The sequence below is a fragment of the Scleropages formosus genome, chromosome 24 (genome assembly GCF_900964775.1).
Source record: "Scleropages formosus chromosome 24, fSclFor1.1, whole genome shotgun sequence".
In the NCBI taxonomy this organism is placed as follows: domain Eukaryota; kingdom Metazoa; phylum Chordata; class Actinopteri; order Osteoglossiformes; family Osteoglossidae; genus Scleropages; species Scleropages formosus.
Genome location: NC_041829.1, coordinates 1,486,192 through 1,503,193, shown reverse-complemented (window position 1 = coordinate 1,503,193; position 17,002 = coordinate 1,486,192).

Genomic DNA, 17,002 nt, shown 5'->3' with positions numbered 1-17,002 from the left:
TAGGAAAAAAGTGCATGATTTGAAGAACTACTGCATATGAAAATATAATTTTGCTTCTGAATAACGTGCACCAAATACATCCTATACCTACTAAAAACAAAATTCAAGATCAGTGCAATGGTGATCAATAACTTTTTAATGAAACAATTCAAACTATTGTGATTAACAAGTTATTATTTAAAATACAAGTGTAAATAAACAGTATTTCACAACTTGACAGTAATAATACCATGACTCTTAAGTGAAGGAGCAAGCAGGACAAAGACATTTTATTGTCATGTTAGATTTACTTATTGTTATCTGACATCAGATATGCAAAGGAGCAAATGACTCAGACTTTTTTGGTCCCTCAACTGATTAATCAACCCATGGTTTGTGAATGATAAACAAAGTAAAATGTGTGATATATCTGATATATTATGTTCACTCATGAGGCATTTAACTCCATGCAATTTCACATAGATGCTGCGTTTTCTTTGCCCAATACCCATAGAGAAAAGATATGTTTGGACATACAGTTGCTGACCTTTTCAGCAGTGCACACTTGTACTACATATTCATAACTTTACAACTCACCCTTTCCTGCTTGCTTTGTTGCTCTTAGATGTAGACCAAACATCAGGGCAGGTGAGGTTAGGGCCCAAGTGAAAGAGGAAATGACAAGTCATAACAATAGTTGCAGAGCCTCTGTGCACCACACATGCACTATCCTGCTGGGCTTAAGTAAAATTTTTTGGTTGGCTCCCTCCACTGACTGTACGTCCATCAGTAGCATGACCTGGACTTGTGGAATTTGAACCTGCAAGCTTTGTGTTGCACAAGTTAAATGTTTTTAATTGTTACTTCTGTTTCATGGTCATTTGTAACACACGTATTTGACAAAACACAATGCAGTACTGTACATACAGGACTGTGCACAATGGGAAGACCCAGTGACATCATATGGATCAGAGTGACTGGGCTAAAAATACTGGAAAGGTACATCACTTGAAATTTCTAAAGACATACTTTTAGCATTACTGCTGATGTAATGGAAAACCAAAAAGAGACAAAGATGGAACAGAAACCCCAACATTAAGAAGTACTGCAAATTTAGAAACCCAGTTACATCTGTAAGGGCCACTCTCTGACTCCCTCCTAGTCCCCTTTTTTGACATGGGTGAGAGTCATCACTTCATGACATTTCACTGAAGCGCCAAGCTCAACATGTATCACTTCCTGTGCATTCTCTCCGTTTTCAATTCGGCAGTAACGCAAAGGGGTTTAGGGTGTGTGGGTGTAAAGTTTGGGTGCAAAGGACGCTTAGGAACTGTTATGTGACTACAAAACACAGTTTTATATTGAGAATGTAGGCTGACTGAAACAGCTGAATGTGAGTTTTTCTCTATTGCAGCTCTGGCTGATTCCCTTATACTTTGGTCACTACAGTTCTAGGTAGAAAAAAATAGAGTTTTCTGCACGAATAGTAGGAAATGCTGACGATTAGGGTGAATCCCTTCTGAAGGCGAGGTCAGACCTCACACTGAGGAAACAGTCAGACTCATGTTAATTTCCAAAAAGAGGAAGGTACCTTGTGGTAATTTTAAACCGGAGCATGTAGTGACACCAACACAATGATGGCAAGTGTAAATCCCAGATCAAGTTTCCGCTGTGTAATCACCTAAAAAAGAAACTAAATTTTAAAAAAAACCTATTTGAAATTTATCCTAAAGCAGCCTGCAATTCGGCATTTGAAGCTCATCTGTACAGATGGATAATGGGTCATGTCCATTGCAATGTTTGAGGGTACAGCAACATGTCCTCTCCTGGGACAGCAGTAGGGGGTAAAAATGAACAAGATCTAATCTGAAGCATATTTTGTAATTAGTTTCCAGTTAAGAGCAGTCTAGTTGCTCCACAAAAACATGGGTTATTATAAGATCCAATTATTATCAATTTACAGTTGCACAAAATTTAGTTTTCACAAACTTTTGTGGTTTGGGTTCATCGTAAAAATATTTAATATGGTTATTCAGTTCTGGTGGGCAGAAAATTACATCTTCAAAGATGTTCCTGAGTTAAATACTGTATGAGCATACCAGAATACAAATATTTTCTATGAATGTAGAAAATATTGCACATTACAATATTATAATTTAGCAATATTAGAATATAATAGATTAGATGCATGCTAAAAACCTAAAATAAATAATAGCTTGTTTTCAGCTGCTTGGATATTTTTCTGCTGTCAAAAGTCTCAAAAGATAATATTGTGACATCTGTACTATCCCTTCAGCATCATCATTATAAATATTTTCACTAGAATATTTTCACTAGACTTTTAAGATGATTTTTACATCATCTTATTGCTATTGTCATTATTACCAACCCCGCCATCATCACTGTGGTTTTCTTTGACTTTCGTGGTTTGGGACATATTTGCATATTGAAAATCAGTCACTGAAGATAAATATGATTCAATTTTTCCACCACTACTTGTAGGGAAAATGACAAACATTCTAACGCCCATTAACATTCATTTATGCCATTGTAGTTTATGCCATCTTTTGAGGGCAGTGCTTTTATGACAGACCGAAACTGAATCAATGTTCATTTCACTGAAGGTCAACAGAATGTTGTTTTTTCAGCATATGCTAAATAAATATGATATTATGTTGGAACAGCTGACAAGTTAGGGGTAAAGTGGTGTGGTGGTTAGAGCTGCTGCCTTTGATCCCAAAGGTTGCACGTTTGAGTCTCACCTCTAACTGTAACACCCTTCAGCTAGGTACTTACCCTAAATTTCTCTAGTAAAAGTAACACAGCTGTATAAATGGGTACATAATTAAAAGTAGCTTAACATTATAAGTCACCTTGGAGAAAAGTGTCAGCTAAATGAATAAATGTTTAATTAATCAAATATTCAAATTGAATTTTTGAAGGGTTTCTAATCACAGGTCATATGGACCGATCCTTAGTATTCAAACAAAAATTTCACTCTTGAAAGCTCAATACTGTAAGCTTGAACAAAAGGTACTAATCGCCCACCAGTGCATCACATGAAAAACTAATAAAGCAACAGTTCCAAGGTGCTTGTACAGTGATGCTGTTGAGCTACTGCTAAGAATTTGAGAAATGTGCTGTTAGTTGTCATCCTTTCTGTACATATATTGAACACAATACTAGTTACAAGTTTGAGTACACCTGCTGAAACCTGAGAACCAAAATTTAAAGTCAGTTGGTCACTTTCTGTCAGTTTGTCCATGTGAGGGTTCCGGTAGTAGCAAACTGAGCAGCAGGCCCAAACATTTCTTTCACCAGCCACAGTCTCTAGCTTCCCTTGCGAGATCTGAAGGTGTTCCAATGCCAGCTGTGAGATGCAATCTCTCCAGTATGTCCTGGGCCTGCCCCGGAATCTTCTCCCAATAAGACATGCTTGGAACAACTCTATCAAGGACAGGGGGAACAGGCTTACAACAGGCACCCACCACTTCGACTGACTCTGCTTGATCTGGTAGCAGCTCTACTCTGAGGCCCTCCGAGATTGCTGAACTCCTCATTATGTCATGACCAATGAGCCTAGCAATCCAAACACACTTTAGCTGCTTGCATCTGCACTCTCATTCTTTCAGTCATTACACTGCATAAATTTAGCAGTAAACTGTGAGCTTCATCCAAGGACTCATCCCACCACCACAGAATGGTGCAGTGCCTGCAAAACTGCTGATGCTGCACCGATACGTCTCAACAATCTAAAAAAAGTAAGAGTACCCTGCCTGGATTAGAGTTACTGAGACTCATCACTGCAGCCAGGATGGGAGGGGTGAATGTCTGGTGGCCTGGTAACCCACATAACCTTGTCAGGCCCAGCCCAAAATGGTAATATGGAGCCGTCTTGTGGGCTCACTGCCTCCATGATGGAGGGTGGTGGTTGGGTGTGATACCAGCTGAGTGGCAGGTATGAGCAGCACAGGCCTCAATGAACTAGACAGTTTTCATGTTTTTCCTTTCAAGTAATGACAGATACTTATAAAACGTAAAATATTGTCAGCAATTGTACTGAAAATCTTCACTGATACTGTATACTGTATTACTGTTATTTATTTCCGATCATCTAAGACAAGACAGGTTCCTTGTATTACAAACATTAAAGTTACAGATTTAAGAAGTTATAAACATTACTTATTATTTGAAAAGCATTTTCTTCACTGTTATACAGTCATACCCTGAGATATGCCCAACTGGGTTTCGAGAATTTGGCTTTCTTGTGCAGAAAATGTCAGTTTGTTCAGTGCGTGTGACTTAATTTACAAGTTTCCAGTAGCCAATGGATGTTGTATGTTAAAGTGATGATTCACAATTGAATAGGAGGTTGTGGCAATGAGGTGGGATTTTTAACGAAAATTAATTTTTCAATTAGTTTTAACTTCAACGTACACACACACACACACACACACACACACACACACACGCACCCAGATTGGCTGAGGCTGCTTGTCCTGAGCGGGGATCCACCCTGGCAGTACAGGGTATGGGGCTGGAGGGGGCAGGGACACACCCAGGACAGGACTCCAGTCTGTCACAAGGCATCCCAGGCAGGATTCGAACCCCATTCCCACCAGAGAGCAGAACCTGGCCAAACCTGCTGTGCCAGCACCCCCCCCATAACTTTAATGTAGTTTAAAATTAATAAATAATAATCAATGAAAATGTTACACTGTGATGAACTGGAGTTCCATTCAGCATGTACCCTGCCTCATGTCCTGTCCTCCCATGACAGGCTCGGGACTCCTGCTGAATTTCAAATTAAATTCAATTCACATCCAACACCATTACTGAAGCACCCACAGTCCTGTTTTTCCAACTTCTTTTTTTCCTCAGTGCTTATACCTTAACTTCAGCTGCTATTAATCCTGAAACAACAAAAGCAAACTTACAATGTCCTCAGTCACTGGAGCTTTTATATTTTTGCATAAAATGGAATTAAGGAGGGTGTACACCAACAACACTTTAACATCTAAAAATGAATTGTAATTTAGCTAATATCTTTGTCCAAGACAACTTATACAATAACAGAGAATCTACTTTACAATAAAGTTCCCCATTGTACAGCAGAGTATTCTTACTCCAGTAAAAATTCAGGATAAGTTCCTTGCTCAAAGGTACAAAAAGCAGGAGTGGGGATTTGAACTGAGAAACTTCATACTGCTTTGTGACAACCTGAATCAGGCCTATTCATCCTGCTCAGCAAAGTATTTACATCGATGGCGTAAATACTGATGGAGTAAACAAAAGGTAATACTGCTCTCTAGTGTTTGTTTCAAAACATGGGACAGAAACAGAGTCAAGTGAGTAGCATGTATGCAAGCACACACACACTAACAGAGATACATACACACAAACACAGAGTACTGGAAATCTTTCTGAGATAAGCATTTGGGTTTTGTTATGGACATTTTCTTTGGTGTGCAAACAAACTTTAAATCAATGATCTGTGGTTCTTAACTTGGGGTCCATGGATATCTTGGGATTTGTGGATGGTCTTCAGAAGGGCTATTAAGCACAGGATACTTTAACAATAGTATTGTCTAATAATAATAATAATAATAATAATAATAACGTGTTTAATAAGAAAATAAAGACATCATAATTCGGTATAATTATCTGTGAACATAATCAAGTTTCAGTAGAAAGCATTTAGTTCACTACTTTCTTTTTTAGGAGGGGATTCTTGGAATTACTGAGGTTCTTGAAGGGGTCCATGTCTTGGAAAAGGTTAAGAATCCCTGCTTTAAATAAAGCCAGCAATCATTACTGTCCTCATGTTAACTCGGGGTCTCAAAAGCAAAATGACAGGGTGAAGTGAGACCAAAAACAGTAAATGAACTGTTAATGGAGAAACAAATAGTGATCATATTCATCACAGAGAAACATAAATGGTCACACTTGACTGAAGAGCAGACTTTTAATCTTCTTTAGTGGAGAAACATGTCTCTAGTGGTATTGGATATTTAAACAGTCTTGCACATACACTGAAAATTTCATAAACTAGGCCTGAAAAACTTATTAGGTTTATTCACAGACACACACACACATTTGTCCCAAGCGGGGTTGCAACAAGCCGGAGCCTAACCCAACAACACAGGGTGCAAGGCTGGAGACAGAGAGGACACACCCAGGACAGGACACCAGTCTGTCACAAGGCACCCCAAGCAGGACTCGAACCCCAGACCCACCAGAAAGCAAGATCTGGCCAAACCTGCTGCACAACCGTGCCCGTATTTGGTTTATTTTTTCTAGACAAATGTACAATGTTAATGAAGTGTCTACACACTACGACTGGTGCCTTGAAGATAACTTTAAAATCTTAATTATCTAATCAAAGAACATTCTGCATTTATATCGAATTTTTCCCCAAAGCACCTTACACTGTTAATCTAATTACAATGATTTACCCATTTAAACTGGTAATTTAGGGTAAGTACCTTACTCAAGGGTATTACAGATGTAGGTGGGATTTTAACTGCAGCCTTTGGGTGTAAAGGGACTGAAACTAACCGCTATGAAACCAGCTGACCCCAATCAAAGCTTTTCCGAAACTTTAGGCAATATGGAGTCGAATACACATTTTGCTGGTATCACACTCTTTTTGCAAAACTTTCAACACTAATTTCATAACACAATTAAGGTCACATTTTCATGCTGGATGCATTGCTATTCAAGATGTAAAACTCCAGTGCACACAAGCAAACACCAACCCAGTGAGCAAGCAGACCTGCGCAATCAGCATATGTATGAAAGGTCACAAATGAAATGGGGTGTTTTTGTTTTTGTTGGAACACTGGAAGCCGTTGATGACTGATGAGAGATGTGCACTGATAGTCAACCATGTTCTTGTCCACAGCATGTCAATGACAGCATTTACATTTACATATATTCATTTAGCAGATGCTTTTCTCCAAAGCAATGTAGATCTCATAGAAAATACAATGTGTTCATTACATTAGGCGAAAGAGACATAGTTACAGACTTGTTATTCTAAAGTAGAATTAGTTTCTTTCCATCATATGAACCAATGTTCATCACACGAGTAGCTGCATAAAATTTTATCAGAATATTGACAATTCCTGATCACCTTTCTCTTTTTTTTTTTTAAAGATACATATAAACATTTACGTTACAAGCAGCAGGACATAGGGTCCCAGCAAATTTGAGCCAGTGAATCTGGATGATTGGAGAAGAAATTCGGTTATTTATAACTTTCTAATGCTCATTCTCACCACGGTATAAGAGTTTTCCTCAACTGCTTAAATGTAACTCCAAAATTATTTATTCATTTAGCTGATGATTTTCTCCAAAGCATCTTACAGTGTTAATCTACTTACAGTTATATACCCATTTATACAGCTGGATAATTTTACAGGAGCAGTTCTGGGTAAGTACCTTGCTTAAGGTATTACAGCTGGAAGTGAGATGCAAACCTGCAACCTTTGGGTTAAAAGAGAGTGGTTCAAACCACTCTGCTATCAGCTACACAAGATGTTATAAAATATCAATTTTCCAAACAGCTAATGCAGCCTACAAACCAATCACATTAGTGAAACAACACATTTCACTTTCAAAATGCTATACACACACACACACACACACACACACACACACACACACACACACACACACACACACACACACTGTCTGAAACATACTCAAAATACTTCACACCACCCTTTGAAGCAAATAAATATTTCATCCACTTCAACACAAAAATACAACTATTACAGTAATCAGTTTTTAAATAGTAGGAAGTAAAAAAAATAGGTCAAAAATACTGGTGAAAGGCTACACATAAAAAGTATTTTATTTGGCATATACCTGTGTTTTTCCATAGAATCCTCATGACTCTGTCAAGCCACATGTTCTTAACATTGCATCTTATCTTTTTAAATGCAGTGTAGGAGGACAATCATGTGTAAAACATCCCGTTTTCGCAATCTTCAGCAATGATGACTTAATTTGAGATATGTAGCGTCCTTCACTGTACCCTTGACCTTCCCCTACCTCGGTGCAGGAACATTTGAGGACTATAAGCAACATCCTACTTGGGGCCCCACTAGGAAATTAATACTTCTAGGAATTAACACTTTTAATCAATTGTGAGAGCTCAGATCTTTTAATAAACAAAGAGAAATACAATATTAATAAGCAACTACTGAATAAATAAGCTAAACAAACAAAGAAAAATTATTCATTTAAACTTTGGAATAAACACACACACATTTTCTGAACCACCTTTCCCATACGGGGTCACGGGGAACCAGAGCCTAACCCGGCAACACAGGGCGTAAGGCCGGAGGGGGAGGGGGATACACCCAGGACGGGACACCAGTCCGTCGCAAGGCACCCCAAGCGAGACTCGAACCCCAGACCCACTGGAGAGCAGGACCCAGTCCAACCCATTGTGCCACCACGCCCCCCTGGAAGAAACACAATAAGTAAAAATAAAAATTCTTTTCAATATTTGAATAACGAAAATCATGGAATTGCACTGGATTGAGCTGCTCTGAGCCACTACACACACACACCATCAGCCCTTCCTCTAACAGCTGGATGTCGCTGTCATCTTTTTTGCTCTTTGTTCCATTTGAGGCCACTTCAACACACTGATGATCCTCTCCAAAAATTAGCTCATGACCAACTGATTTAGTGTCAAACTATTTTATTATAATAGCCTTACGCCCTGTGTTGCCGGGTAGGCTCCGGTTCCCCGTGACCCCGTATGGGACAAGCGGTTCTGAAAATGTGTGTGTGTGATGTGTGATTATTAAATAATCTTTTATAATTTTCTTCTTGTCTGCTACTGAGCAATGTGCTCAAAACTTTGAAAAAGAGGGACTGACTGAAACATTTTGTGTCCAAGTAATGAAAATCTGTGCAGTGTCTTATGGAAAAAACTGGCTGACAGTTTGCCTAAAAATGTTGAAAAGTAAAAAAAAAATTTTACTTTTTAAATAACTGTTAGAACAGTTGAGAAAAATATACAAAAGTATAAATGCAAATAGATACAAAATACAAAAAGGAGTGAAAATACATAGACTTGAAAGCAATCTTATTTTGCAAAAACTATCCGTGGCACCCAACCATATTCTGTTGCTGGATTGAGAGACAGCTGATTAATGATGTTAGCAAGGCTGTGGAGTCAGTACACAAAACCTTCGACTCCAACTCCGCCTCCAGTAACCCAGTAATTGCTTCCGACACTGACTCCACAGCACTGCCCAAAAGTTGCACTGATCTGACGAATACAAGCCTAAACCTAAATTACACCTCTAACTTTTGGGGGTTGACTTGTACCTCGGCATGTTTGGTACATTTAGTCGGAGTCGGTACATTTTTACCGACTCCAACTCCAGTAACCCAGTAATTGCTTCTGACTGCGACTCCATGACTCTGACTCCACAGAACTGAATGTTAGATGTGTTGTGTTTTCTGAAGAGTGTGAAACTGCTACTGTCAACACAGCTCTTATCAAAGATGATATTCGTTAGCGAAAAATAAAGTTAAAAAATTGAGGGCAACATCTTTTGTCAAGGAACTGACTGTGCCCGCATTTATACCATTGAAGAAGCCTTTGAGCGCAAACCCATGCACATGATGCCAGTGTGCTGATGGCCTTTAGGACCAAGTTCAGAAAGAGTTAGTGACAACCCTTTCTTCTACTCCAATCAACAACCTCATAGAGAAATTATTTCTCAGCATGGTGGTTGAAAATAATACAGTATATGAAAAATGACAAAATTACAGAAGAATTTTCTCATGGAGATATTTGTAATTTTGTGTTTTTTAATTATTGTGAAGGCTTGGGGGTATGGAGTGGGCTTGCAGAGACAGAGTGGTGACAGAGGTGGACAAACATGTGGGCTTTCGATGATGCATGAAGGTGAGACAGTGGCCAAGCATGGTAAATGGTACAGCTCATGTAGCTTCCACCTAGCACCACTAGATGGTGGTACTTTGTTTTTGCCTGACAGTATGCTCTTTAATTGCTCTGCACCAAGGTCCCCTACAGTAAGTTTATCCATTTATGAAGGATTAATGTTGTGATAATTGTAATGCATATGCACATTGAGTCCATTTTTGAAGGTGTGGCTTAACTTTTAAATTTTTATCCATAAAACAAAGTAAAAAGAAACAAATGGTTAACAAAACAATTTACACTCCAGGTGCAATTTAATAAATTCATGATATTAATGTTAGCAAAGGGGTTCAAACATTTGCCTGTTTTCTGGCGTGGTACTACTGAGCATTGCTAAAGTTGCACCAAAACAGTCAACACCCTATGCGAGACCATGCAAGTCAGACTGAAGGTGTGAGTCTCACCACAATAGTGTGACAGTTAACAACCCTGACATAAGCCTGTATATTACATCAACAACCACAGCAAAATAACTACTTTGTTTAACGCTTAGGCTTAAGGTTATATTTTCACTGTAGTTTAAAATTTGCCCTACTCAGGATACACTTTAAGCATTTGACCTTGTTTAGTTTGTATTTTTTAAAATTATATCTCTTTTTGTAACTTTCAGTGTATAACTAATACTATGTCTGTTTGCATAAATAATGTATCTGCTTTTTACATGTCATAAAAGGTTGAGTAAAATATCTTTACTGTACATGAAGCCATTTACTTTTTGCGATTGTATCTTTTTTCTTCTCCAAATAAAACCAGTGATGTTTTTTTTAAAAGCAAATTGTACCATAACCTTGCTTGTAGCCTGTTCAATAGCTGATGCGAGATGGAAACGGAGAAAGAGGATACTCACCTCACACAAATGGAAGAAGCTGGTGTGGTTCTGGTCAGTGGAGTCTGTTGGGCCTGTTCTGCACAGTCAGCTTGGTCACCACTCCAGTCCTCAACTGTTACACAGCTGCCTTCCTCTGTCTGTTCCAGGCTAATGTCACACACAGAGCTGCAATCTGGGTTGGACTGCAGGTGAGGTGAAACCACACGCCTACACACACACAAATGCATGTGTGCACACCCACACACACGTATGCATGCAAGCACTGGTCACCTTTATAATAAGATTAAATAAACCAGTGTAGCTGCTCAAGAAAATGTCTTGACAGCAATGATGCTCCCGAGAGCTGTGTGAGAACCTGAGAACATGTTTGTCACAGACACTCTGCTCTATGTTAGCAGCAGTGACTCATTTCACTGCAAGAGGTTTAAGTAAATACACAATCTGAGAGAATTTGCAGTATGAATGATATTCATACCTGTACTTCACATGAAAGGAAAACATACATTGGTCCCTCACTGGAAGTTGCCTTACAAAATCAGATTTGCAAAACTGCAGTCTAAAAATGCAAAAAAAAAAAAAAAAGCAAGGATTTCCAAAAGGAAGAAAAAGAAATAAATTCTAAATACCTTAAAACTGTACTTTCAAAATAACGGCTACTGCAACTGTAATGTAAAATATGAAGAGCAAACATAGTAATGAATTAATTTTATAATTCAAGCAATGCACATTTACTTTTGACATGAAAGCACTTGGTTGAAAGCCTAGATTGTTTGATAGCAGTGTTCAAACTGAAGGTCTACCCTATCAGTCAAATCAGTTATCGAAGGAAACCACAGTGTATGAGACACAGTAGGTGACAGGACAAACAACAGGAGGTACAAAATATCAAAAGCCACACGTCAGAGTGATTCAAGACCTCTCAGAAGAAATATTGGTTGTGCAATTTTCGTACCTCTTTGCGCAAATGCTGGATTCTTTCAGATTTTTCAAAATGTATATTGTCAATCATACTAAGCAATGCGATCTGTTTCAACAGACCACTTTAATTCCCCAGCCAGCACTATCTCCCTAAGGCTCAATCACACTCAGTCATCAACCTTAACACCTTGATATGAACAGAGTACAGATAAAATAATTAAGTGTTATTTATGGACCATTAGCTTGAAAGCATAGTAAACAGCTGAAGTGAAATTGGTGAACCTCCTATACACAACTAATGCATTTAAGCACAACGTGTACATTACAGCATGTTCAGTGTGATGGACCAGAGTATTCACCATTTATCTGTGCTCAAGGGGGTAATGCACAGGATGTGAAGACTGGCAGTATTTGCATCAAGCAGATATTTAACCAAAGGGCCTGTTAGACTCCCTGAGGAGGCAACAGAGCAATAGAAATCTTTACAACACTTTAGGGGGGGCGAAAATTTATATTCCAACTAGTTCCAATTAAAATTTTAGACTGCTCACATGTTCATTATTCCCTTAAAGTTTTCATTTAGCCCACTGCTTATCCTTGTCTTTCATTAGTAATGGCTCTGTTTTGAGAAGAGCTAGAAGAAAGGCACATATTGCACTCCATCAGGACCAGAACTGAGGCAACCTGGTATTCATTATGAGATGAGATACTTTATTGTCATTGTATGCAACTCAGTACAACAAAATTTTGTGTGGCAGCCCTCAGAACAACAGCAACAGAAAGAAGGAACACTAAAAATAAATAAAGAAATAGATAAATAAACAAATAAATAAATAGGTAAATAATTAAACAAGTAAGAATTACACAAACTTTGAAGTCCTTTCATGTAGTTTTTCTGATGCTAACGAAGCCTCCGCTTGTGAGGGAATGTATATCCTACTGCACCAACTGTTCACATAGACGCACAGTCCTCCTCCTTTGCTCTTCCCGAAGTCCCTTGTCAAATCTGCTTCTCATCTCATCCATCTTGTTGCTAATAGACCTAGGGGTGGTGAGGAGCAGGCTGGTCTGTACAGGTTAGCCTTTAGCCGAGCACATGGCCTGGGCTCACATCTCTGCTTCTGTTTCCTCTCCCTCAGCCCCCTGCACTGCTTCGCTAGTGGCATGGCAATTCTGATTGGGCTCTGGGGGGTGTAGGGTCTCCAAGGGGATGAACGTGGTGTCAAACATGAAGCTGGAGTTGGTGAGGAACAGGCTCGGAAGTGCTGGTCTTGTATGGGTTAGCCTTTAGTTGAGGACATGACCTGGGTTCGCAACCCCACTTCTGTTGCCTCCCTCTGCTACCTACACTGCCTCTCTGGTGGGATGGCAATTCCGATGGGCTCTGGGGGGCGTAGGATCTCTGAGGGGATGAAAGTGGAAGCTGGAATTGGTGAGGAAGAGGCTCAGAAGCGCTGGTGTTATCCTGGAGGTATTAAGACATTTTTTTTCCTTCATCATAATGTATTTCCTCCTTCAATAATCTAGGGGGTGAGATGGCGCAGTGGGTTGGACCGGGTCCTGCTCTACTGTGGGTCTGGGGTTTGAGTCCTACTTGGGGTGCCTTGCGACGGACTGGCGTCCTGTCCTGGGTGTGTCACCTCCCCCTCCAGCCTGAGTTGCTGGGTTAGGCTCTGGTTCCCTGCGACCCCGTATGGGACAAGCGGTTCTGAAAATGTGTGTGTGTGTGTGTGTGTGCATGTATGTGTATAAATAATGTAATATATAGTATAATCTTGTAAAGAGTAAGAGAAGATCTAAAGAACCTGCCATTGATACCACTTTTATCATCATCAATCCATCCATTTGTTGCCAGGATTCATTTATCCAGTAAAGGTTATGATTCTGATCCTCTCCTGGAGGCATGCTGGAGTATGATGGAGTAAAATACTGAAGGGATACCACACACGTGCACACACACACACACACACACACACACACACACACACACACACACACTCTCTCTCTTTCTCTCTCTTTCTCTCTGCTGCCGCACTTTTCTTAGCAGTTACCTCATACAGACTGCCACTACTTCAATTTCCAACCAGAAGGAAACACCTTTTCTTCCCAGTTCGTGTCATCCATCTCAATGTGCTCTCTTGGCAGACAGAAGTACGGTCATGATTCCCGAACCTTTGTTCACATCAAACAGCGTGCCACTTCCAGCTCAGACAGCAGAAGACACCAGATATGTGTGACAAAAGGTCAGGGCATTGAAACAGTGCTACAAGACTAGTTATTAGATGCCTTCACCTCTGACATTGTTAAAGTCATTGGCATTTAGGCATGGCTGTGCCTCTAATGCCAAATTCAGTACTAGTGTGAAACATTTTCCTAAGCAGTCTTTAGCATCACAAAAAGCTGTTATAATATATCCCAAAATCTGTGAATGGCACAATGCAGAAGAGTATGTATGGAATGTGGTAATAAGCACAAGCTAACACTCTCTGGGTTGCCATCAACACAGAGTGGACCACACATGCTGTAGGTGCCACATGATCCACTCATTAAAAGTTACATAAAGAGGGAGCACACTCTCTGAAGAGTGTGCATCAAGTTACGTCAGTGAGTCATGTGAAAGCAGAGTAACGCTGCTCAGATTTTGAGAGATGGCATTTTCTTCTAAAGCAAGGCCAGAATGTCAAATCCTGCAATTTTGCAAATCCTATAATGTTCTTTAATCTTCACAACATGTAAATTTCAACTTTGATGATTGACAGCTATATGAGTTCTGTTTGGAGAATTTTTAAGTTGTGAAGGCAGATAAGAATTACAACCCCAATTCCAAAAAAGTAGGGACATTGTGTAAAATGTAAACAAAAACAGAATGCAATGATTTGCAAATATCATAAACCCATATTTTATTCACAGTAGAACATATAAAACATATCAAATGTTTAAACTGAGGAAATGTACCATTTAAAGGAAAAAATGAGGTAATTTTGAATTTGATGGCAGCAACATGTCTCAAAAAAGTTGGGACAGGGCCATGTTTACCACTATGTAGCACCCCCTCTTCTTTTAACAACAGTCCGTGTACGTCTGGGAACTGAGAAGACCAGTTGCTGGAGGTTTGGGAGAGGAATGTTGTCCCATTCGTGTCTGATACAGGATTCTAGCTGCTCAATAGTCCTGGGTCTTCATGATGTGTCAATTGTTTTCAGTTGGTAAAAGGTCTGGACTGCAGGCAGGCCAGTTCAGCACCCGGACTCTTCTACTATGAAGCCATGCTATTGTAATAGATGCAGTATGCGGGTTAGCATTGTCTTGTTGAAATATGCAAGGCCTTTCCTGAAAAGACGTCATCTGGATGGAAGCATATGTTGCTCTAAAACCTGTATATACCTTTCAGCATTGATGGTGCCTTTCCAGCTGTGCAAGCTGTCCATTCCATAGGCACTAATGCACCCCCATACCATCAGAGATGCAGGCTTTTGAAATGAGCACTGATAACAAGCCCGATGGTCCCTCTCCTCTTTACTCCGGAGGATGCGGCATCCATGGTTTTTGAAAAGAATTTCAAATTTCAATTTATCTGACAATGATTTCCGGAGGGGGGGGCGCGGTGGCGCAGTGGGTTGGACTAGGTCCTGCTCTCCAGTGGGTCTGGGGCTCGAGTCCCGCTTGGGGTGCCTTGCGACGGACTGGCGTCCCGTCCTGGGTGTGTCCCCTCCCCCTCCGGCCCTACGCCCTGTGTTACCGGGTTAGGCTCTGGTTCCCCGCAACCCCGTATGGGACAAGCAGTCCCGAAAATGTGTGTGTGTGTGTGTGATTTCCGGAGGTGTTTCTGAGCCCATGCTGTGATTTCCATTACAGAATCATGCCTGTTTTTAATGCAGTGCTGCCTGAGGGCCCGAAGATCATGGGCATCCAATATTGATTTTTGTCCTTGTCCCTTGCGCACAGACATTTCTCCAGATTCTTGGAATCTTTTGATGATATTATGTACTGTAGATGATGAGATATTCAAAGTCTTCGCAATTTTATGTTGAGGAGCATTATTCTGAAATTGTTCCACAATTTGTAGATGCAGTTTTTCGCAGATAGGTGAACCTCTGCCCATCTTTACTTCTGAGAGACTCTGCCTCTTTTTATACTCTTACTCTTACTCTTACTCTTTTATACTTATACTCTTTTTATACCCAATCATGTTACTGACCTGTTGCCAATTAACCTAATTAGTTGCAAAATGAAGGGGGTGCGGTGGCGCAGTGGGTTGGACCGCAGTCCTGCTGTCCAGTGGGTCTGGGGTTCAAGTCCCGCTTGGGGTGCCTTGCGGCGGACTGGCGTCCCGTCCTGGGTGTGTCCCCTCCCCCTCTGGCCTTATGCCCTGTGTTGCCGGGTAGGCTCCGGTTCCCCGTGACCCTGTAAGGGACAAGCGGTTCTGAAAATGTATGTGTGTGTGTGAGTTGCAAAATGTTCCTCCGGCTATTTCTTTTTAGTAACACTTACTTTTCCAGCCTTTAGTATTTTTCTTAAAATGCTACATTTCCTCAGTTTAAACATTTGATATGTTTTCTGTGTTCCATTGTGAATAACATATGGGTTTATGGGATTTGCAAATCATTGTATTCTGTTTTTATTTACATTTTACAGTGTCCCAACTTTTTTGGAACTGGAGTTGTACTATGGAATCCTGCATCAGTGTAATTTCCAAACAGCCAAGATGTAGGCAATAGAAATTGTTGTTGGATAAAGGAGACGGGATATGTGAGAGATATTTACAATAGGAAAAGTCTTGCCTTTTCAGTGCATCATTGTCGCACACGGACAGTATGGGCTGGAGACCTGGGTGTGGACCCAATTGCAGGATCATTTATTACAGAGGTACAAGGGGCAAAAGCAATACTTGTGGTCGAAGAAAAGCATGGATCAATCCGAGGCACAAACATTATTCAGGAGGTGAATCTGAAGAAATGATCGATGAAGCAAAGCGAGGGTCGATGCCGTGGGAGACAGGAACAAGGACAAGGAAACGGGTGAGGAAACAGGGAGGGGAATGCACAAAGTAGGGCAGGTAAGACAGGGTTTGTGTATCGTAAACATAGGAGGAACGGTTGTCTCAAAGAGATTCCACAACCGGGGAGCGGTGGACTGCTGGTCTTTATACCTGGCTGCTTTGATTGTGACCAGGTGCTTGCGGTTGTGCTGAGGGCATGGGCGTTACAATCATTCAATAAGCATACACACTGGCTCTTAAACTTACAGACACGACTTGGCCTAGAAATCTGTCTGACTCAAATTGACAGATTTCTTAAACTGCT